Source organism: Rhipicephalus microplus, chromosome 1, assembly GCF_043290135.1.
Source record: "Rhipicephalus microplus isolate Deutch F79 chromosome 1, USDA_Rmic, whole genome shotgun sequence".
NCBI lineage: Eukaryota > Metazoa > Arthropoda > Arachnida > Ixodida > Ixodidae > Rhipicephalus > Rhipicephalus microplus.
Genome location: NC_134700.1, coordinates 11,956,250 through 11,978,891, shown reverse-complemented (window position 1 = coordinate 11,978,891; position 22,642 = coordinate 11,956,250). Strand labels below are relative to the sequence as shown.

Below are 22,642 nucleotides of genomic sequence, written 5' to 3'. Positions count from 1 at the left end.
GATATTGTAACCGAATAGCTCTGTAAACCCAATTGCTCAGCTAGCCCGTTTCTCATACCCTAAACATTGCGTTTTTCCGTAATATAATTTCCTGACACAAATTTAGTTCCTGCGAACGAATCTGTACAATGACTGCTTAAAATAACCTTGCAAGCTCTAAGTATTGCCCGAAAAAGTAGGGCATTCAATCACATTACACCGTCTCCAGATGGTTTTACATTGTAGCATACAGCACCCTGGCATATATACTTCAAAGTTCTTTTCTGTGTGGTTAGTACGAGGATGGTGTCGTAGCGGAAGCTACGTCTAGCTATGGGGTAATTAAACGCAGCTCATACCGCAGCTTGCACACCCGCGCCAACATGCAGCTGGTGCAGTGTGACGGAGCAGGAACGCCTGGCCGCAAGAACCAACATGGCGCCTGTTGCCACGGAACTCGTAACGACAGGGAAGGCAGAACAAACAACTGGGTAGCTCGCGATGTTGTAACCAAATAGCTCTGTAACCCAATTGCTCAGCTAGCCCGTTTCTCATACCCTAAACATTGCGTTTCTCCGTAATATAATTTCCTACAGCAAATTTAGTTCCTGCGAACGAATCTGTACAATGACTGCTTAAAATAACCTTGCAAGCTCTAAGTATTGCCCGAAAAAGTAGGGCATTCAATCACATTACACCGTCTCCAGATGTTTTTACATTGTAGCATACAGCACCCTGGCATATATACTTCAAAGTTCTTTTCTGTGTGGTTAGTACGAGGATGGTGTCGTAGCGGAAGCTACGTCTAGCTATGGGGTAATTAAACGCAGCTCATACCGCAGCTTGCACACCCGCGCCAACATGCAGCTGGTGCAGTGTGACGGAGCAGGAACGCCTGGCCGCAAGAACCAACATGGCGCCTGTTGCCACGGAACTCGTAATGACAGGGAAGGCAGAACAAACAACTGGGTAGCTCGCGATATTGTAACCGAATAGCTCTGTAAACCCAATTGCTCAGCTAGCCCGTTTCTCATACCCTAAACATTGCGTTTCTCCGTAATATAATTTCCTACAGCAAATTTAGTTCCTGCGAACGAATCTGTACAATGACTGCTTAAAATAACCTTGCAAGCTCTAAGTATTGCCCGAAAAAGTAGGGCATTCAATCACATTACACCGTCTCCAGATGGTTTTACATTGTAGCATACAGCACCCTGGCATTTATACTTCAAAGTTCTTTTCTGTGTGGTTAGTACGAGGATGGTGTCGTAGCGGAAGCTACGTCTAGCTATGGGGTAATTAAACGCAGCTCATACCGCAGCTTGCACACCCGCGCCAACATGCAGCTGGTGCAGTGTGACGGAGCAGGAACGCCTGGCCGCAAGAACCAACATGGCGCCTGTTGCCACGGAACTCGTAACGACAGGGAAGGCAGAACAAACAACTGGGTAGCTCGCGATATTGTAACCGAATAGCTCTGTAAACCCAATTGCTCAGCTAGCCCGTTTCTCATACCCTAAACATTGCGTTTCTCCGTAATATAATTTCCTACAGCAAATTTAGTTCCTGCGAACGAATCTGTACAATGACTGCTTAAAATAACCTTGCAAGCTCTAAGTATTGCCCGAAAAAGTAGGGCATTCAATCACATTACACCGTCTCCAGATGGTTTTACATTGTAGCATACAGCACCCTGGCATATATACTTCAAAGTTCTTTTCTGTGTGGTTAGTACGAGGATGGTGTCGTAGCGGAAGCTACGTCTAGCTATGGGGTAATTAAACGCAGCTCATACCGCAGCTTGCACACCCGCGCCAACATGCAGCTGGTGCAGTGTGACGGAGCAGGAACGCCTGGCCGCAAGAACCAACATGGCGCCTGTTGCCACGGAACTCGTAACGACAGGGAAGGCAGAACAAACAACTGGGTAGCTCGCGATATTGTAACCGAATAGCTCTGTAAACCCAATTGCTCAGCTAGCCCGTTTCTCATACCCTAAACATTGCGTTTCTCCGTAATATAATTTCCTACAGCAAATTTAGTTCCTGCGAACGAATCTGTACAATGACTGCTTAAAATAACCTTGCAAGCTCTAAGTATTGCCCGAAAAAGTAGGGCATTCAATCACATTACACCGTCTCCAGATGGTTTTACATTGTAGCATACAGCACCCTGGCATATATACTTCAAAGTTCTTTTCTGTGTGGTTAGTACGAGGATGGTGTCGTAGCGGAAGCTACGTCTAGCTATGGGGTAATCAAACGCAGCTCATACCGCAGCTTGCACACCCGCGCCAACATGCAGCTGGTGCAGTGCGACGAAGCAGGAACACCTGGCCGCAAGAACCAACATGGCGCCTGTTGCCACGGAATTCCCAACGACAGGGAAGGCAGAACAAACAACTGGGTAGCTCGCGATGTTGTAACCGAATAGCTCTGTAAACCGAATAGCTCAGCTAGCCTGTTTCTCATACCCTAAACATTGCGTTTCTCCGTATTATAATTTCCTACAGCAAATTTAGTTCCTGCGAACGAATCTGTACAATGACTGCTTAAAATGACCTTGCAAGCTGTAAGCATTGCCCGAAAAAGTAGGGCACTCAATCACATTACACCGCCCTCCCACTATGTCCAAAAGCCTGTATATTAGGCTAGAAGAAAAGCAAAGGGGAGCAACGAGGGACAAATCTAGTTTTTCCAGGTCAGATTTTATTGCAAACAGCATCCAAATGGCATCTGGCCTTGCGTCTTCAAACCATCCTGCCTCCTTTGCTGGAAACTTGTGTCCTCGTAGTGGGCCTAGAGTAAAGCAAAAGACAAAAAATCATACACGGCTCCAACCCCATATACGGAGTCCATACACATTTTCTCTACAAGCACTAAATAAAAGCGGAGTTTACGATATCAAATCATCTGTGTGTCTGGTTATGAAACAAAAGGACGACACAAATAACGATGCACCACATAAGGCATATTTGAGTTATGGGCTGAGAACCGACTTGCTTAGTGCACATATACTGCTCCGTTCAGAACCGACAGATAGACGGAAGGATGGACGGACACGAACAGTAAATCTGTTGCATTCTATGTTATTAAAGAGAAGTCCTGTTTGCAATAATTGAGCGAGTTTCGGTGTGGTTGCGCGTGTCATTGAAGCGAAGAACGAATACCCCATAGCAAGCCACACAAAAAGTTAGTTGCGTTGCAACTGTGCAAGACAAGCGCCTACACGAAACGCGTTCATCGGCTCATCTGTCTACCTCTCCAAATGCCCTTCCTCAGCAACCGAGGTAAAATTGCAGGAATGCGAACATCTTCCAAAAAAGGAAGAAGCGAGCGGGAGCGTTCGCTTCTAGGTGATTTACGGACCTCGCGTTTTCCGCGACGAATGCAGTGACGGCTTCGGGAACCGACAAAGTGCAGATAGTGAATGCATGCAGGACCACACATTCGACTAGTGATTCGATTGAGGAACTGCGCTTCGACTACAAGGATAAACAAGCATACTCATTTATTTTCCGCTCGCACAGCGTAGTCGAACGAAGCCTAATTCATTATTATACTGTGCACGTTGTCGTGCTTACTTTGCTCAAACTGCTTTTCGTTGCATGGCTAAGTCAGCCATTTCACGAAATGTGCAGCGATATACTCAACCCACTCGCAATACAACGAAAACTCACCTCACAAACACGGCGAGTAGTAGTCGCCTCCAAGCAGTCTCACTTCACTTGTGTAGCCCAGCGTTTCCGTTGGCTAGAGCAAGTCGGGAAGCGGGTATTAGGACGATGGCATTCCAGACACTGCGATCAGACTTAACTCCCTCTTTAAGGTATAAGGCAAAAAAATACTTGTTTATTTACCTGCGTTCGGAAGCGCTCTGCTGTCACTTGAGCGCCCCCGCGTCCCTGTTTGTTTGTTTGTTTCCCTGGGGTGATGGCTCATACCCACTCAGGGGAATCGGCCAAGAAAGTGCAGTGCAGTTTTTCTGTGATCATTTTATCTATGTGTAGTTAATTTGTAATATAATAAGACTAATGTAAAAAACAACGTAAAAAAGAGCGAACGAGAAAAAAATAGATAAATCAAGTTGAGCAATTTTGAGATTTGGGGTGTTATGATTACCACTCAGCTGCGTTTACTTCACTTTGCCTTGGGAAGTAATACATAATTTTTTTTTATTGAAGATCACAAAGGTATACGCTTGGTTGCCTGAATATAATCGCAAATGGCATTGAAAGCATCCCTGTGGCAATGTCCCAAAACTGAGGCACCAAAGCTTAGCGCCGTTTCCGCCATGTATTGAATGCCTATTTTCAGAAATGGCATAACTAGTAACCTTTTTCGAAGTATAGCGTAGCGGCGACAATACAAAAAATAATGTTCTAGTGATTCCATTTCTCCGCAGAATGCGCAGAGGGGTGATGTTGTATGACCAGCTCTGTGTAGATACAGGTTTAGGGGGGAGGGACACGACATCAAAATTTAGTAATTAAAACTTAGAGCTTTCTGAACTGGCTCCAGTGGGGTTGCCATGGAAACATGAGGTGGTTATATTCTGTCCGTGTATTTACTTTTTCTATCGTATCAGTGGAGATTGCTGATTTTCGATATCTTATTGCCGCAATATATTCAACATCTGGCAGTATGGACAAAACTGACCCATCAAGTGCAACTCGTGCTAAGGAATCGGCCAATTCATTTATTCTTAATCCACAGTGTCCCGGAACCCATAGTAACCTCAGGAGTCTCCACTGCGGGGGCACTAATGTTTTGAATGTGCTTAGAATTCGAGAGTTCTCTGAAGCTGTCAGAGCTGCACAAACTGAAAGAGAATCCGTCATTATGACTGCGTTGTTTTTATTTGATGGAAGTTTTCGAAGAGCTAAAATAATCGCCACGAGCTCCGCTTGAAAAACTGGAGTAAAATCAGGCAGTCTCACTGAAAAGGACCAGTCAAGCGAATCAGAGGCAATGCCTACACCTGCCTTTTGATTATTTACGGAAGCATCTGTGGCTATTATATATTTAGTTTCTGCATGCTCGAAGTAATCTAATAATATGTTATTTAAAATTTGAGAGATTGTAACTTGCGTTTTGGGGGAATATATCATCATACTCAATTATAACATGACAATTCGAGTCATTAGTCTCAATTGCACGTCTAATGTTCACATTTATACTTTGTAGATTCTTTTGTACAAACATTATCTGAGGTGTGTGAAACCGTGGCCAATGAGCAAGAAAGAAGGCGTCTGGGTTCGCGATAAAAGCATATTGAGATCTTCTCGCCGGTAAGCTATAAAATTTTAAAAATGCTTGTACGGTCAAAATTCGACATCGACAAAGTAGTGTAGGCAGGTGCGCTTCCTGGTACAGTACGTTGATAGCCACAAACCTAGGGAGTCCCAGACACATTCGCAGTGCTTCTCGCTCCAATACAACTAGAGGTTTCGTTTTATAAGCAGGGCCACCCGAGAATAATATGCAGCCGAATTCCATGATGGGGCGCATATACATCTTGTACAACGTTATCAAGGTGTGCCTCCGTAACCACTATTTACGGTTACTTAGCTTGTGCAGTAAGCCTGAAGCCCGCTGTGCTTTGGTAGTTATATACTCTCTGTGTGGACTCGAGTTAAGTTTGTCATTATAAATGATTCCCAAATATTTTATAGAGCCTAATTTCTGGATGGGTTCCTGCTTATATAGAATTAAAATATAAATTGGCTCTGCAAGCGGAAACACCATGAGCGCACTTTTGTTGACATTTAACGATAACGAAATCGACTGCAACCAAATTTCTAACATGTTAATATATCTTTGTAATTTAAGTTGTAGTGAGTAAATATCACAGTCAGCAGCAAAGAATGCGATGTCATCAGCATAAATGTAGACAGTAACTTCTTGATCTGTTGGAATTGTGCTCATTAAAACATTAAGTAAAACTGGATATAAGACTGCTCCTTGGGGAACTCCGCGCGTTTGTTTAAATCTAGATGAGGAACATCCATCCTTGACGCAGTATAATTCTCTTGATTTTAAAAATTCTACCACCTACTCAATAAAATATTGTGGGAAATTCAATCTCTTTAGCGTATTTAACAATATGAAGTGCTCCACACTGTCATACGCTTTGGCTATGTCAAGCGTTACTAAAGCAGCGTATTGCCTTCTTTTTCGTGCGAGCTGTATTCGGCTCTCTTAATAAGCATGGGCACACCAAATAGAGAAACCACTACGAAAGCCGATTTGGTTCGGTTTTATTACTAAATTGTCTGCCATCCAGATACTTACTCGGCTATGTAGGACCCTCTCCATTAGTTTGACCATGTTAGATGTCAGAGAGATTGGCCTGATATTATCGACTGTTAATCCTACACCCCAATTTTTTAGTATAGGAATCACTTTTGCTATCCTCCAATCCTGTGGCACCCATGAGTTTTTTAAGGAGTAGTTAATAAGATTGGCGACGTCTCGAGGCGATAAATTGAACAGAGTTTTAATCATGGGTACTGTGATTCCATCTGGGCCAGGTGACGCACAGGGTAAATGTTTAATCACGCTGTATACTTCCGTCTGGGTCACTTCGTCAAAGTCAGACTTTGTCGTAGACTTGTGCCAGTTGTTTGGCACTACTGAAGTAATTCTGCTTTCCAGACCTTTACCGATTGCCTCTAAGGTAGTGGTCATTTCTTGCGCCGACTGATTATCACAAGCTGCATTAACTGGTGATGGCAAGATTTTCCGAGCTCTCATATATCGGAACAGTGCTTTCTTGTGTTTAGGCTTCGACAGGTATTCATACTGTCTTCTGTAATATTCTTGTTTAGCTTGAGCTACCGTTCTCTTAAAGCCCGCTGCAATGAATTTCTAATCGGTCCAGTTTTGGGGGGATTGATTATGTAAGAGCTGCTTCCAAGCTGCCTGACGTCGACGGTGCTCTCTTGTACATTCATCATTCCACGAACGGCTATATACTCTTTTTGTGGATTCAACAGTAAATTCGGCTCTTTTGTAGGATCTTTTAATGACTGCATTTATCTTCAGTACTTTTGTATTATCGCTCCCTCAAAGCCAATGCTGACTTCAGATCATTCTTAAATTTAGTGTAATTTAGTAATACTCTTACATTTGTGCAAGATGAAATTATTGGGCAAGAAATTTCAAAACTTATCGGTAAGTGGTCACTGTTGGTGCCACAGTCCAGCGCTTTCCAAGAAGTAGTAATGGCCGAACTGACAAAACTTAAATCTAAGGCCAACCTGGAGTGATTACGAATAAATGTGGGGGTTCTGACGTTGAGGCACGTCAGGTCGTTAGCCATTGTCCACTCCCACAAGCGTTTCCCACTCAGATCAGTTCTAAAACCCCAACTCGTGTGGTGGGAATTTAAGTCTCCAACTAGAACTTTGTCTTTGCACCACGACTTTGTAGCTAGATCCAAACTTCGTGTGTCTTCAACTCCATCCGCAAAATACATATTAACTAAACTGAAAGGAGTGCAGTTGGGTAATGTAATGTCTACTGCCGAAATTTCGCATTCTGGCGACATATGTTTGTATGAGCATTTGACTTTCATACTAATTCTATAAAGAATAAAGAAAGCTAGACCACCACCTCTAAATGGACGGTCTAGTCGAAAAGACCGAAAGTTATTTAACTGGAACAAATAATGTACAGAGAGCCATGTCTCTTGTAATGCTATAATATCAGGAGCGAATTTAGAAGACAAGTATACCAAATCCGTAGATGCAGAATAAATTGATCGGCAATTCCAATGGAGAATCTTAAGCGACCCTATGGTTTTGAAAGAGCTGCTTCCGCTATAGATTTCTCTAGAATGCTTTCTTTCAAGAAATCTCTCTTTGAAAGGCTCTCCTTTTCCTTCAGATACTTTTTGCTCTTTGTTTGTTTCGATGAGTTAGTTTTCCTTGACACAGGGGATCTAGATCGCGTCAGGGACCTGGGGTCCAAATCCATGTCATCGGAATCTATTGTATATGCAGCTTTGTCCTCACTTAGACGGCAGGGCTATTATGGCAGGGCCCTCCCTGTTATGACCCTCAAGCGAGGGTTGACAGTATTATTAAATAAAAAAATACTGTATATCTACTGCAGAGGGTGCTGCAGACGGAGAATACGATGGTGCGGTTTCAGATTCATCGTCAGCTATTGGTCGTGAACTCTCAACATGTTGGGATACTAGGCCTGACTCTCCCGTTGTACCAAATATGCGAGTCATCTGGTTAGCCAAAATTTGAGATAGAGAATCGCAAAGGTTAGAAGACAGTCGTTCCATTGCTTTTTCTAGAGCCTTTTCTACGACCTCCGCTATATTCAGGGAAATCGACCCATTTATTTCCGAGAGATGTCGTGCTGCTACACTGGCATACCCCTGAGTTCTAGCCTGTATTTCCGCTAGGGCTTCTCGTCGAGAACACCGCCTACACCCTATAACTTCAAGAATTTGCATTTCTCGAGCCTTTTCTGAGCAATCAGGATTATCAGCACAGTGTTGTTCGTTGCAGAGACAACATTTCTCTTCTTTAGCTTTGCAGTAATTTGTTTCGTGGTTGTCACCACACACGCGGCATCCGAGTTCTGACCTGCATCCTTTAATAGTGTGACCGTATCGCCAGCACTTCGTACACTGGAGTGGTCGCGGTGATAGCGGTTCCACTCTGTATATTAGTGGCCATGCCTTGATTTCGCTCGGGAGATTCGCTCCGGCAAAGGTTACAATTACCGACTCAGTCGGCATTTTCTGTTTCTCTACCAGTCGTGCACACCTATAAACGGAGATAGCACCAGTCACAGCAAACATCTCTAATACCTCAGACGGGGTCAAGTTAACATCGACACCGCGAACAATACCTTTCACACATGCCAGATGCGGGGGAATAAAAGCGCTCACCGGATTGACCGCGAAACTCGAGCACTTGAATAGGTCTTGGACACAGAGCTGATCAGATGAAAAACATAGAATACCACCTCTGCCGAACTGGCGGACCAGTGTGATGCTGTGAAAGTGAGACGTCGCAGCTCTAAGCTCGGCCTGGACCACTTTCGGATTCTTCATCCGAAAGAAGCCGTCATTGCTAGGGACGAGGGCCACAGGAACTGAGGGAATGCCGTTGCGCAGAAACTGATCCACTGGTAAATCCTGTGGCGGAAGTGAAGCAGACCAGAGGCAAGCCAGTGGTCCAGGTGAAGAAAACGGCATCTGAGTGCTCCTTCTAGCGCTAAAGCGCTTACTTAGGTGTAAAAGCACTATAGGAACACCTAATAAAGACAAAGAAACCAAAGCCACTACACAAACTTAGGCCGAAACCCCAGAGCAAGCACGACCAGCTACTTGCGTGTTCGAGAAACGGCATGGTCTACTTGATGATGATGATGATGATGATGATGATGATGATGATGATGATGATGATGATGATGAACCTTCGGCTTTGCTGGCACTCGCCCACAAAGGGGGATCGGCCAAGAACCGGGCGGCAGGATCATCAAGTGTGCTAATTCAGGCATTCAGGTAGTCTCGTAGCCATAAATAATAACAATAGGCTAACAGGGTTTGTTGCCCTTATGTACTCGCACACAGCAGAGAAAACCTCTCTGTGGCTATTACCTAATGTAATCCCTCCGAAGGATAAAATTAGTTCCACGTTTATTTTTAAACCTAGCTTCTCACGGCCTACTTCTTCTCCTGCGTCCCTCGCTCGCGCTCTTCTTTCTCGTTTCCTTGTCCCAGCCCAGAACGTGAAAAAATAATCAACATTCCCGGCCGCGCAAAGTTAAACACATAGTTCAAGTGGGTACAGTCTTTGTATCAGCCTGATCACAAGGTGACCGCCTTGCAACTTGATCTTGCAAGAACGAATGAGACCTTCTGCACTGCGGTACACTTCCGTGACCCCTGCAAGAACGATGTCCCCTTGCTTCAATGCTGTATTTGATTTCGTGTCGGCAAAGTGTGCAGATCGTGATTGCAACAGGTATTATTTTTGCCAACGTTTGCAAAAACTTTCAACCAGCAGCTTCCTGTAGTTGTGTCTGCGTATGGCGTCTGATCGTTTGGAATTACTGTTGACTTCGTCAGCGGTCGCATACGGTATGGAAGTCAACCTTCGTCCAAGGAGAAGTTCGGCTGGCGTCAAAGTGCAAGGTTCTCCTGCATCTGTCTCGATGAAAGTCAGAGGCCTAGAGTTTACGACTGCTTCGACCTCCGACAGCACTGTCGATATTTCTTCGTAGTTCAGACGAGCTTTGACGATAATTTTTCGCAGCGGAAGCTTCACTGATCGTACAAAGCGCTCCCACCATCCACCCCACCAAGGAGCATTTGGTGCTATAAACTTCCACGAAATGCCGTTGGTGCGGAGGTGACCAGCGACGTCCTCTTCAGAGAACATTCGGTTTAGCCGCTTTATGTCTGCCGATGTCTTGTGAAAGCTTCATGCGTTGTCAGAATAGATCACCGTAGGTAATCCTCTCCGAGCTGCAAATCGTCGTAGGCACCGCAGGAAAGCCTCGGATGTCATTTCCGAGACAAGCTCGAGATGCACGGCTCTAGATACGGCGCACGTAAAAAGTGTGCAACGTAGCACTTCGTGTCCCCTTTCTCCGTGCGTGCTTACAGAGGGCCCGCGAAGTCGACTCCTACAACTTCGAACGGGTTCGTTGGTGACACTCGATGACTTGTTAACGGAGCAGTCTCAGCACTTCCTGGGCCCGCACTGAAACGCTTGCATATATTGCAGCCATGCAGCACTCTTTTTACCAAAGAGCGAGCTCGACGAATCCAGTAGCGTTCCCGAAGCTGCGTAAGTCTATCTCTAACTCCTCCATGTAGGACTTGAAGATGGGCTCTGTTTGCCAAAAGTGCCGAAAAGTGGTGGCTTGACGGCATTATTATTGGGTGCTTGACATCTTGTGTGGAATGCATGAGGGATAAATGGCCTCCAACCCAAAGAATTCTGTCTTTGTCGTCTATGTAAGGGCGTAGTTCAGCGATTCGAGATGTAGACTCGACTGGTTGGCCGTTGGTCAAAGTGGTGAGTTCTTCAAGAAAGCCCTGCTCTTGTGTACATCTTATCTAATACTGTTCAGCGTTCAGAATTTCTGTTGCCACGAGATGTCCTGTATGATTACTTCTTTTTCTGCATCGGTCAGTAAGTCTGAAAATTCACGCAGTGACTCTTAGCAGGTGCTGAAGCCTGCTGTACCGTTGAATATCAGTTATCGGAACTGAGAAGCGTGTCATTAGTTCGACGTGGACTGTTGTAACTTGACCTTGGGTGGCTTCCGCTATGTCTAGTTCACTGAACTGTAGGGGGCATTCAGACATCGGTTTAGTTAGCCACTCAGGACCATGCCACAATTTTGAGCTGCACAGCAGTCTTTCAAGCGTCGTGCCACGTGTGAGTAGGTTAGCTTAGTTGTCCTTTCCAGAGCAGTATCTCCACTTTGATGGATCTGTAGTGCACCTAATTTCATTGACTCTGTTGGCTACGAACTGTTTCCACTTTTTGACGTCACCTTTTATCCATGACAATACAATGGTGGAATCTGTCCACATCGTGTAGTCAACTTGAACATTCCTCAAAGCGCTTTTCACGTATGCCAACATTCTTGAGCCGATTAAGGCAGCCAGCAGCTCCAATCGCGGCAGTGTTGTCTCCTTAATGGGTGCTACACGGGACTTCGCAATCAACAGTATCGGCTTCTCAGGACTTGATACGACGTATATCGCTGTTCCGTATGCCACTGGACTGGCATCGCAGAAAACATGTCCTTAAAGCACATTGGGCTTCCTTGCTCCACCGCCCAGATAGCGAGGAACGACGACGTCTTGCAGTTGCGGCAGCTGGATGACTCAATCATTCCATTCTTTTTGCAGGTCATTGGGTAGTACTTCATCCCAGCCAATTCCTCGTATCCACAGTCTCTGAAACAATATTCGTATGGCAATAGTATATGGTCCTACAAATCCCAACGGGTCAACTATTCTTGATGCTGACTGCAAGACAAATCGTTTTGTACCCGTCTGTGCTGTCAAAAACCGGAGTAAACTTTAAACCGAAAAGTTGAATTCATCCTTTGCAGGATACCGAAGCAAACCCAGGACCTTGACCGACGTTTCGTGAAGAACGACCATCTCATTACTAGTATATTCCACTTAATTTTCAAGCGTGCGCGTCAAATTTGCTGAATTTGTTGTCCATTTTCGCAATGTCATGCCGGCCGATTTCATTATTGTGCGCGCTTCTCGGCATAGTTTAGCGGCTTCCTCTTCTGTGTCGGCACCAGTGACTAAGTCATCCACGTAAAACGACTCGGCAAGAGTTTGCGCTGTTTGTGCCATGACAGCCGGTGCTCTTTTCACGTGGTAGAGAATAGTAGCTGTGAGCAAAAATGGGCTACATGTAGCTCCAAAAGGCACTCGTGTCATCCTCCACTCTTGCAGCTTGCCTTTGGATAAATCTCCTTCTGTAAACCAGAGAAAGCGGAAAGCGTCTCTGTCGTCCTCTTGAATCGCAATCTGAAGGAATGCATTTTCTATGTCCGCGATAACTGCCACCGGGTGCGTTCTGAAGCGTAGCAGAATTTGCACGAGGTCTTGGTATAAGTTGTCACCCTTTTCAAGGCAGTCATTAAGGGACTTGCATCCTTTGGCATGTGACGAAGTGTCAAACACTACTCTCATTTTCGTCGTCAGTGCTTGTTCACTCATGACTTCCTTGTGCGGCATGTAATATAGTTTTGTCACCTCTGCAGGTACGTCACTGACTACTTCGGCGTGTCCTGCTCTCATGTACTCCCTTATGGTACGGTCATACGTTTCGAGCAGTCCTTTCCTGGAGTCGAGACGGTTGACAAGCTTGTCCAGTGGAGTAACGGCTACTTGCTTGTTGCTTGTAAGCTCGAAATTATCCTTCCAAGGGAGGGTCACTTCATATCTTCCGTTTATAAAGCTAATCGTTTGCTCAAAATGCCTCATGGTGTTGCTCATTTCAGGTGGCTTGTTTATCGTGTCCGTCATTACTATGTTTTCAAGTTCCCAAAAGGAGCGCAAAATCTCGTCGGAATCGGTAGCTTGGGCTTTTAGCACGCATACCATCATTTGTGAAGTAGTTGGTCGGGACACAAAGTGCGATGTGCTTCTCTGGAAGGTCCATCCAAGCTTGGAGTTCAGTGCGATCAATGATTCGTTCAGGACGTCTTGAGGGGCTAGTTGGTTCATTCTATTCAGGTAAAAAATTGCGCTGAAATAGAAAGGACACCACAAAGAAGGAACACTTCAACAGGTCAAGCGCAAACTACCAACTGTTTTTTATTGACTGTAGAACGTCGGTAAAATAGGGAACCCGTACACAGCTGCGCCGACGCGTCGAGGATCAACACGTGCTACTTAACGCACCTTATCAATCAAAAAGGACACTTCTGCACCGTAGAGCGATACCGAGGCCTCACTTACACAGCTATCACCTTTCATGTTGATGAAGAATGCTTCCAACACCTCACGAGCACACGTATCTCTGCTATGTCCCAGTATCTTAGTCTCCTGAAATAGTGGTTCACATCCACATGCTGCGCAGTGTGCAGGCAAATTTCCCATTTCACTATTTTTGATCGACAGCTGGTGTTCACGTATGCGATCGTTAACGCAGCGGCCTGTTTGGCCCACGTAAGATCTGCCGCAGGAAAACGGAGTCGCATATACCACTCCCACATCGCATTGCACCACCGGGTTGGCATGCTTCTTGTTACACAGGCTAGTGCGCTCATTGCCGCTCGAAATTCGCGCGCACAACCTCGAGAGCTTCTTAGGTGCAGAAAACACCATGTCAACTCCGTGCCGGTTAGCAACCTTCTTCAGGTTGTGCGTCACCCGGTGTAAATAGGGTACCACTAACGGCCTCTCACGCCCACTGGGCGCGTCTTTCAGGCACTGCTTCCGTGATCGCCCTTTTAGCTTCTTCAGGAGGGTCTCGGCCACCGCCGCCAGCACAGACTGCGGGAACGCGGCTGCCTTCAGTCGTTCAATCTGAGCACGGAAGCTGGCCTGCCTCTCATGCGAGCACGACCTCACCAGCGCAGACTCCAAACACATTGAAGCGATCGCCCTCTTAACTACCTTAGAATGTGATGATGTATATGGTAAAGGCTTCTTTCTAGCACGCGGACAGTACGCATAACAAGTATGTTGATGCTTGAATATGAGCTTAAGATCTAAAAACTGAAGCGTTCCTTCCTGCGGTAGCTCGTAAGTAAAACATAGACCCCTCCCATACTTGTTAAACTTCTTTACAACGTTGTGCACATTACTGTTAGTACTCGTTTGTTTGTCCAAAACTACCAGGAAATCGTCTACGTACCTAAAAATCTTTAACACTCCGTCACTTCTAAACACCTCAAGCAGATCGCGGTCAATGTAGGCCAGGAAAATGTTACACAAAACAGGGGCAACACAGGAACCAATACAAATGCCTTTTCTTTGGAGGTACAAACCCTTGTCAAAACCTATGAAAGTGTGTTTCAGATAGAATTCCAAAAGCGACATAAAATTATCAACACTCAGACCCGTGGAATTTTGAAAACCAATAGCTGAATTCTCTAAAATGCAATCCATAACACACTCAAAAAGTTCAACATGGGAAACAGAATAAAACAGATCTTGCACATCCACTGAGAAAGTCAGCCCATGTGAAACTTTGCCTTCGAAAAACCGCGCTACTTCCATAGAATTCTTCGTCACGAACGGATCATTCAAACACAACCTGTTCAGGCATTTTTGTAAAAACATGCTAGACTGGTGCTGCCATGAGCCTTTTTCACTCACAATAGTGCGAAAGGGAATTTCCACTTTGTGCGTTTTTGCACTAAAAAACACTTGCAAGGTGCTGGATTTACTTCCTTGAATTGCATTCGCAAGTTTCGTTAGCTTCATGTCCCTACACAATGCCACTGCTTTTGTTTTAACACGTGCCTCACTAGGCTTTACCTTGACAAAGTTCTTTTCGATGGCCTGGCGTGCTTTCTCCTGGTAGATAGCTGACGGCATAATCACGAAGCCACCTTCTTTGTCAGCCGTAGTCAAGCTGAGACCTTTATCTTTGAAGTATCTCACAATATCTCCCAGGTTGTCTCTTGTCGTCCTCTTTGCCGGTCGAATTGTGCTCCTTTGAAGGCTTTCCACCCCCTCCAGCAGGCATCTTTCCCGATTCTCTTGACCTGCTTTTTCCGCCATCCTTCGGTTATAAGCCAAAAGCTCGAAAGCAGGTACCGCAGGCTCGTGAGAGAACTTTGGACCTTTCTGCAAAACCTTTGAAATGTTATCGGGAAGCTGTACATCACCAATCACAACCTGAAGAAGGTTGCTAACCGGCACGGAGTTGACATGGTGTTTTCTGCACCTAAGAAGCTCTCGAGGTTGTGCGCGCGAATTTCGAGCGGCAATGAGCGCACTAGCCTGTGTAACAAGAAGCATGCCAACCCGGTGGTGCAATGCGATGTGGGAGTGGTATATGCGACTCCGTTTTCCTGCGGCAGATCTTACGTGGGCCAAACAGGCCGCTGCGTTAACGATCGCATACGTGAACACCAGCTGTCGATCAAAAATAGTGAAATGGGAAATTTGCCTGCACACTGCGCAGCATGTGGATGTGAACCACTATTTCAGGAGACTAAGATACTGGGACATAGCAGAGATACGTGTGCTCGTGAGGTGTTGGAAGCATTCTTCATCAACATGAAAGGTGATAGCTGTGTAAGTGAGGCCTCGGTATCGCTCTACGGTGCAGAAGTGTCCTTTTTGATTGATAAGGTGCGTTAAGTAGCACGTGTTGATCCTCGACGCGTCGGCGCAGCTGTGTACGGGTTCCCTATTTTACCGACGTTCTACAGTCAATAAAAAACAGTTGGTAGTTTGCGCTTGACCTGTTTAAGTGTTCCTTCTTTGTGGTGTCCTTTCTATTTCAGCGCAATTTTTTACCTGAATAGAATGAACCAACTAGCCCCTCAAGACGTCCTGATCGATTACATTTCTTCTACATCGGGCTTCTTCTTACACTCTCCTTCTTTCTGGCCTCTGGACGACAGGATTAATGCACTGGTGAGCCATATCGTCGTGTCAACTTGCAAGGCAAGGTACTTGGCTTTTTGCCGTAAGAAAGGCCTGATTCCTCAAGATATTTGGATGTTGTTTGGTGGCGTCAAGCCATCTAATGGACATGTAAAACGGGTCGCCAAGATTTGGAAATCAGAGTTATGGAGACAGGTGCGGGTCTGTCAAGACTGGTTACGTGTGATGTGCTATGGCAACTTCCCTGAGGGGGTGGCCGAAAGCAAGTTACGGTCAGCAAGAAGATTGGCAGCAGAAATGACAGAGCAGTGGTGGTGTTTCTACTTGAGGCAAGCCCTGTCAGCTTTAAGACCACGTGTTAGTAAAAAAGAATCGATCGACTCTGACTTGATAGTCATTGGTGATGTACAGCTTCCCGATAACATTTCAAAGGTTTTGCAGAAAGGTCCAAAGTTCTCTCACGAGCCTGCGGTACCTGCTTTCGAGCTTTTGGCTTATAACCGAAGGATGGCGGAAAAAGCAGGTCAAGAGAATCGGGAAAGATGCCTGCTGGAGGGGGTGGAAAGCCTTCAAAGGAGCACAATTCGACCGGCAAAGAGGACGACAAGAGACAACCTGGGAGATATTGTGAGATACTTCAAAGATAAAGGTCTCAGCTTGACTACGGCTGACAAAGAAGGTGGCTTCGTGATTATGCCGTCAGCTATCTACCAGGAGAAAGCACGCCAGGCCATCGAAAAGAACTTTGTCAAGGTAAAGCCTAGTGAGGCACGTGTTAAAACAAAAGCAGTGGCATTGTGTAGGGACATGAAGCTAACGAAACTTGCGAATGCAATTCAAGGAAGTAAATCCAGCACCTTGCAAGTGTTTTTTAGTGCAAAAACGCACAAAGTGGAAATTCCCTTTCGCACTATTGTGAGTGAAAAAGGCTCATGGCAGCACCAGTCTAGCATGTTTTTACAAAAATGCCTGAACAGGTTGTGTTTGAATGATCCGTTCGTGACGAAGAATTCTATGGAAGTAGCGCGGTTTTTCGAAGGCAAAGTTTCACATGGGCTGACTTTCTCAGTGGATGTGCAAGATCTGTTTTATTCTGTTTCCCATGTTGAACTTTTTGAGTGTGTTATGGATTGCATTTTAGAGAATTCAGCTATTGGTTTTCAAAATTCCACGGGTCTGAGTGTTGATAATTTTATGTCGCTTTTGGAATTCTATCTGAAACACACTTTCATAGGTTTTGACAAGGGTTTGTACCTCCAAAGAAAAGGCATTTGTATTGGTTCCTGTGTTGCCCCTGTTTTGTGTAACATTTTCCTGGCCTACATTGACCGCGATCTGCTTGAGGTGTTTAGAAGTGACGGAGTGTTAAAGATTTTTAGGTACGTAGACGATTTCCTGGTAGTTTTGGACAAACAAACGAGTACTAACAGTAATGTGCACAACGTTGTAAAGAAGTTTAACAAGTATGGGAGGGGTCTATGTTTTACTTACGAGCTACCGCAGGAAGGAACGCTTCAGTTTTTAGATCTTAAGCTCATATTCAAGCATCAACATACTTGTTATGCGTACTGTCCGCGTGCTAGAAAGAAGCCTTTACCATATACATCATCACATTCTAAGGTAGTTAAGAGGGCGATCGCTTCAATGTGTTTGGAGTCTGCGCTGGTGAGGTCGTGCTCGCATGAGAGGCAGGCCAGCTTCCGTGCTCAGATTGAACGACTGAAGGCAGCCGCGTTCCCGCAGTCTGTGCTGGCGGCGGTGGCCGAGACCCTCCTGAAGAAGCTAAAAGGGCGATCACGGAAGCAGTGCCTGAAAGACGCGCCCAGTGGGCGTGAGAGGCCGTTAGTGGTACCCTATTTACACCGGGTGACGCACAACCTGAAGAAGGTTGCTAACCGGCACGGAGTTGACATGGTGTTTTCTGCACCTAAGAAGCTCTCGAGGTTGTGCGCGCGAATTTCGAGCGGCAATGAGCGCACTAGCCTGTGTAACAAGAAGCATGCCAACCCGGTGGTGCAATGCGATGTGGGAGTGGTATATGCGACTCCGTTTTCCTGCGGCAGATCTTACGTGGGCCAAACAGGCCGCTGCGTTAACGATCGCATACGTGAACACCAGCTGTCGATCAAAAATAGTGAAATGGGAAATTTGCCTGCACACTGCGCAGCATGTGGATGTGAACCACTATTTCAGGAGACTAAGATACTGGGACATAGCAGAGATACGTGTGCTCGTGAGGTGTTGGAAGCATTCTTCATCAACATGAAAGGTGATAGCTGTGTAAGTGAGGCCTCGGTATCGCTCTACGGTGCAGAAGTGTCCTTTTTGATTGATAAGGTGCGTTAAGTAGCACGTGTTGATCCTCGACGCGTCGGCGCAGCTGTGTACGGGTTCCCTATTTTACCGACGTTCTACAGTCAATAAAAAACAGTTGGTAGTTTGCGCTTGACCTGTTTAAGTGTTCCTTCTTTGTGGTGTCCTTTCTATTTCAGCGCAATTTTTTACCTGAATAGAATGATTCGTTGCCTATCGCACCGTGAAACTTTGCCGGTCAACACTTTCCACATCTGATCGGACCCGATAAGTACGCTGATGCCACTCTTAGTTATGATAGATGGATGTTTGAGCTCATCGGCAACATCGCTTCCCAGCTTCTTGAAAGACGCAACGAAGGCTACGTCCATTGCAGTCTCTGCGATGTCTTGGCAGATGCTTGGGATCTCTATTGCAGTTAAGACTATTTCCGCGTCGGAAAACTGGCTTCGCAGTCGTAGTTCTACTATGCGACGCCTCTTAGCCTCTTGGTCCGATGTATTTGCGAAAGTATTGAAGGCTATTTGAGTTGCTCCCACGCTTTTCAGCTTGAGGTGCTTGGACAGATCTTCAGTTATGAAAGTCCTCTACTGCCGCCATCAAAAACGCCTCGTATGTAGCGGCAGGTGTCATCATTCATGGCCCATGCTCTGAAAGTCTGAAGAAAAACGCAAGTGGTAGAGCCTTCCTTGACGGGTCTTCTTCCAAGTGATGCGCCGACTGTCGTAGTTTCTTCGTATTTTTTGTTAGCATAGTCTGACTTCCTCGAACACCTATCGAGATCGCACATGCTTGTAGCGTGTCGAGCTTGGCATCTGGAGCAGGAAATCCTTTTTTTTTGCAGTCCCGTGCCCGATGTCCTTTGGTGGTGCAGCGGAAACACCTTTTGTCGTTGGAAAGCAGTTCCTTCTTCTGCGTCAGTGACAAGTCAGCTGTGCAGGCTTCCGATCCGTGATGGCTGGATGAGCAGAATACGCAGTTGTCCTTTTTTCTCACACAGAGTTTCTGTGAAGCACAGATGACGTCGGTTTCCCACGCCAAGAGTACGTCGACTGACTGGCCACGGGGAGTGTTCCATGTTCTCGTCCTTTGGCACCCTTAGAATCACTCTTCTCCAGGCTTTCCAGCTCGATACACAGAAAGTTGAGCACACGGTCCAGTCCCATGGGTGTAGCTTCAGCTCTCGAGTCATATGCCAACTGAACGGCACATGATCGATGATACTGCACGACTATATCCCGTGGAAGAGCACGCAGTAGGATGTCGCAGAGCATTGACGAAAATGACGACTTGTGCACGCCCAAAGTCTCTAAGCCTCGGATATTCACGAGAACTTGGTCGTACAAGCTGCGTAGCGCTTTGGTGTCAGTCGATGAACGGACAGGGCTTAACATCCGTAGCTTGGCAAAATATTTTTGCTCCAGGTGCGTCTTGTCCCCAAATCGCTTCTGTAGCACTTTTATGACGTCACTGTAGCAACTTTCTGTCGTCGGAAGGCCCGCAATTACTGATGCAGCATCTCCTTTAAGATACAGTCGCAGGTAATGAAACTTCTCTGTGGCAGTGATGTGATTGTTACTATGAACAATTTGAATTTTTCCCGAAATTCAGTCCACTTGCATAGGTCTGCAAAAAAGGAGCTATTGTCAGTTTAGGCAATTTAACTCCAGTTCCGTCTGATGGTGCTGGGACTGTCTGGGCAACTGTTTCTTGAGTTCCTGCCGATGTCCTTAGCATGCGTTCTTTCTTGCTGAGAATCTCTGCGAGAATGCGCGTAGCACTGTCCTCGTATTGTAAGACAGCGTTATACTCGACTTCGAACTCCTCGTCAGGTATATGCGGCTCAATCTTGTTGTTCAGGGTTTTAAGTTCTTCGTTATTAGCCTTCAGCCTCTCATAAATAGAGTTGAGCTGGTCATAGGAGGCAGAGTCGTTAGCGAGGAGCTCACTTGCCTCGTTTATAATCCTCGTGTTCTGTGCTCGCCGCGACGTCCGCTTCGACTTCAGTCGCTCCATGCCGCTGCAGTTGACTGATAGCCGTCCGTGGGGTCCTGGTTTTCAATCCCGGGTTTCGGCACCAATGTTTAGACGATGGCGTTCCAGACACTGCGATCAGACTCAACTTTGTCTTTAAGGTATAAGGCAAAAAAACTTGTTTATTTAACTGCGTTCGGAAGCGCTCGGCTGTCACTTGAGCGTCCCCGCGTCCCTCGCTCACGCTCTTCTTTCTCGTTTCCTTGTCCCAGCCCAGAACGTGAAAAAATAATCAACACGGGAAGGTCTCCAGATGGTTTTACATTGTGGCATACAGCACCCTGGCATATACACTTCAAAGTTCTTTTCGGTGTGGTTAGCACAAGGATGGTGGCGTAGCGGGAGCTACGTCTACCTATGGGGTAATCAAACGCAGCTCATACCGCAGCTTGCACACCCGCGTCAACATGCAGTTGGTGCAGTGCGACGGAGCAGAAACGCCTGGCCGCAAGAACCAACATGGTGCCTGTTGCCACGGAAACTAGGACTGGCAACATTGTGTTTTAGCGGGTGGCGGCAAGAGGTGGGTCAAAAACTGACACCACCCTAAAACACGGAGACGCGCGCACATGAAGGCTCCCTATTAGTATTTGGACAGCCAAGACATATCGGGCCTAATACGAAGGGGTAGACACAGTATGCAGTGCGTGTGGAGAGTGACATGTACTCTGGGACGCGGCGCTTTCGGGAGCCAACACCCCTACCTTTCCGACAACGGCAAGAAAGAAGGAACGGCCGAACACTTGATAATGTTCTGTAAAGGGCATCACCCAATAGTTCAGGATGATGGCGCAGAGTTTTTCAAAGCACTGGGGTTAGGAACAGGGAGGGCAAAATAGACTTTAAGCCGGTAGATTTAACTAAAAGGAGGTTATCTGATTGGTGGCTAAAGTCAAGGCACGAGTGAAAATTAAACCCTTCACTGCAAAGTACCCGTCCAACTTTACTATTTAAAGGGAAAAAAGATAAATCTAGTGGTTAGTTCACTAAGCATTACGGCTAGGTGGCACTAGGCGCCGCCCGAACTAAAAGGTACAGCCACATACATCCATCCATCTACCCACAGCTCGGAGCGTCGCGGGAGCGGGAGGAGGCTACCGCCAGCCTGTTAGAGCAAATGAAGGGCGACCTTCGAAAAGAACGGGAAGGGCGGACCGAGCTAGAGCAGCGAGTAAAGGAGCTAATGGCACTTTGTTCCGGCCCAGAGCGGTGTGAGACGGAAGGCGTTGGTAGCGGAGAAAGCGACAGGCAGGAAGGAACAGGCGAGAAGGGAGGTCAGGGGGCCGCAGTGTCTGGCCACAGCACGGAGGCTCCGAGAACATACAGCTCGGTGGCGCAGCAGTCTTCAAGCAGGGCAGAAACACAGGACAGACGGCAGAGAAAGAAACAGGTGAACCAAACAGGGGCGCCATCACAAACAGAAAGCCAGCGATTGGAGCTTAGAAGGGTCCTAGTGGTGGGGGACTTTAACATTGTCAGGGTTAGGGATGGCGTCTTCAAGACAGTGAAGGAAGAAGGGAGAGTTCGGGTGGAGGCACATTTTGGGAAGAGCTTGGTGGATGCACTGGCCAGAGATCAAGAGGTTGTAGAAAACAGCATGGAGGGCGAAAATCTAGTCATTATTCATGCTGGGCTCAATGATGTGTTGAAGGGCAAGGATCAGAACCTTCAGAGAAAGGTAGAGGATGGGATTCGTAAGCTCCGAAAAGACTCTGGGAGTGTGCATGTGACCATATGCACAGTCCCAGAGGTGTGGAGCAGCGTCGTGGACTTGAAAGGAGGGTAGAGGAGGTCATTTGTGTGATCAAGGGTTTGAGCCGGCAACTCTGATGTAGCGTAATGGTAGTTAACCAAGACGTGTACGAGCCTGGCGCTCGCCCCTTTGCACAGGATCGCATTCACTACAGTGGTTCGACGGGCAGGAGGGTCGGTAACAGAAAGGGTCGCCAAGTCATAGCTTTTTAGGCGGACCCAGAGTACTGAGGGCAACAGTGTAGCCAAAGACGGACCTAAAGGGACACAAATATTCAAGCCACACGAAGTCCGTGAGAGAACAAATCGACGTAAGCACAAGTGCTACACTGCTAAGTCATACGTAGGGTATATTAACATGCAGTGTGGCAGGAATAGGTTAAACTGGGAAGAGATAGAAGAACAGTTGAGGCAGGAGGAGCTGATGGTATGTGGGGTTGTGGAGATCTTCAGGACATGAAGCAACCACCCTGCAATCCGG

At 46.4% G+C, this 22,642-nt stretch overlaps 1 long non-coding RNA gene across 1 annotated transcript in view; it reads right to left on the bottom strand.

Annotated features, from left to right (window-relative positions):
* Positions 1 to 2,667: 2,667 nt before the first annotated feature.
* The window catches only part of LOC142767658 (uncharacterized), a 40,876-nt gene continuing 20,901 nt past the window's right edge, over positions 2,668 to 22,642 (bottom strand). Inside the window, exons 2-3 of the long non-coding RNA XR_012885080.1 lie at positions 3,659 to 3,731; positions 2,668 to 2,777 (exon numbers count right to left, since the gene is read on the bottom strand). This is a non-coding gene — a long non-coding RNA (uncharacterized LOC142767658). The remainder of the gene's footprint in view (positions 2,778 to 3,658; positions 3,732 to 22,642) is intronic.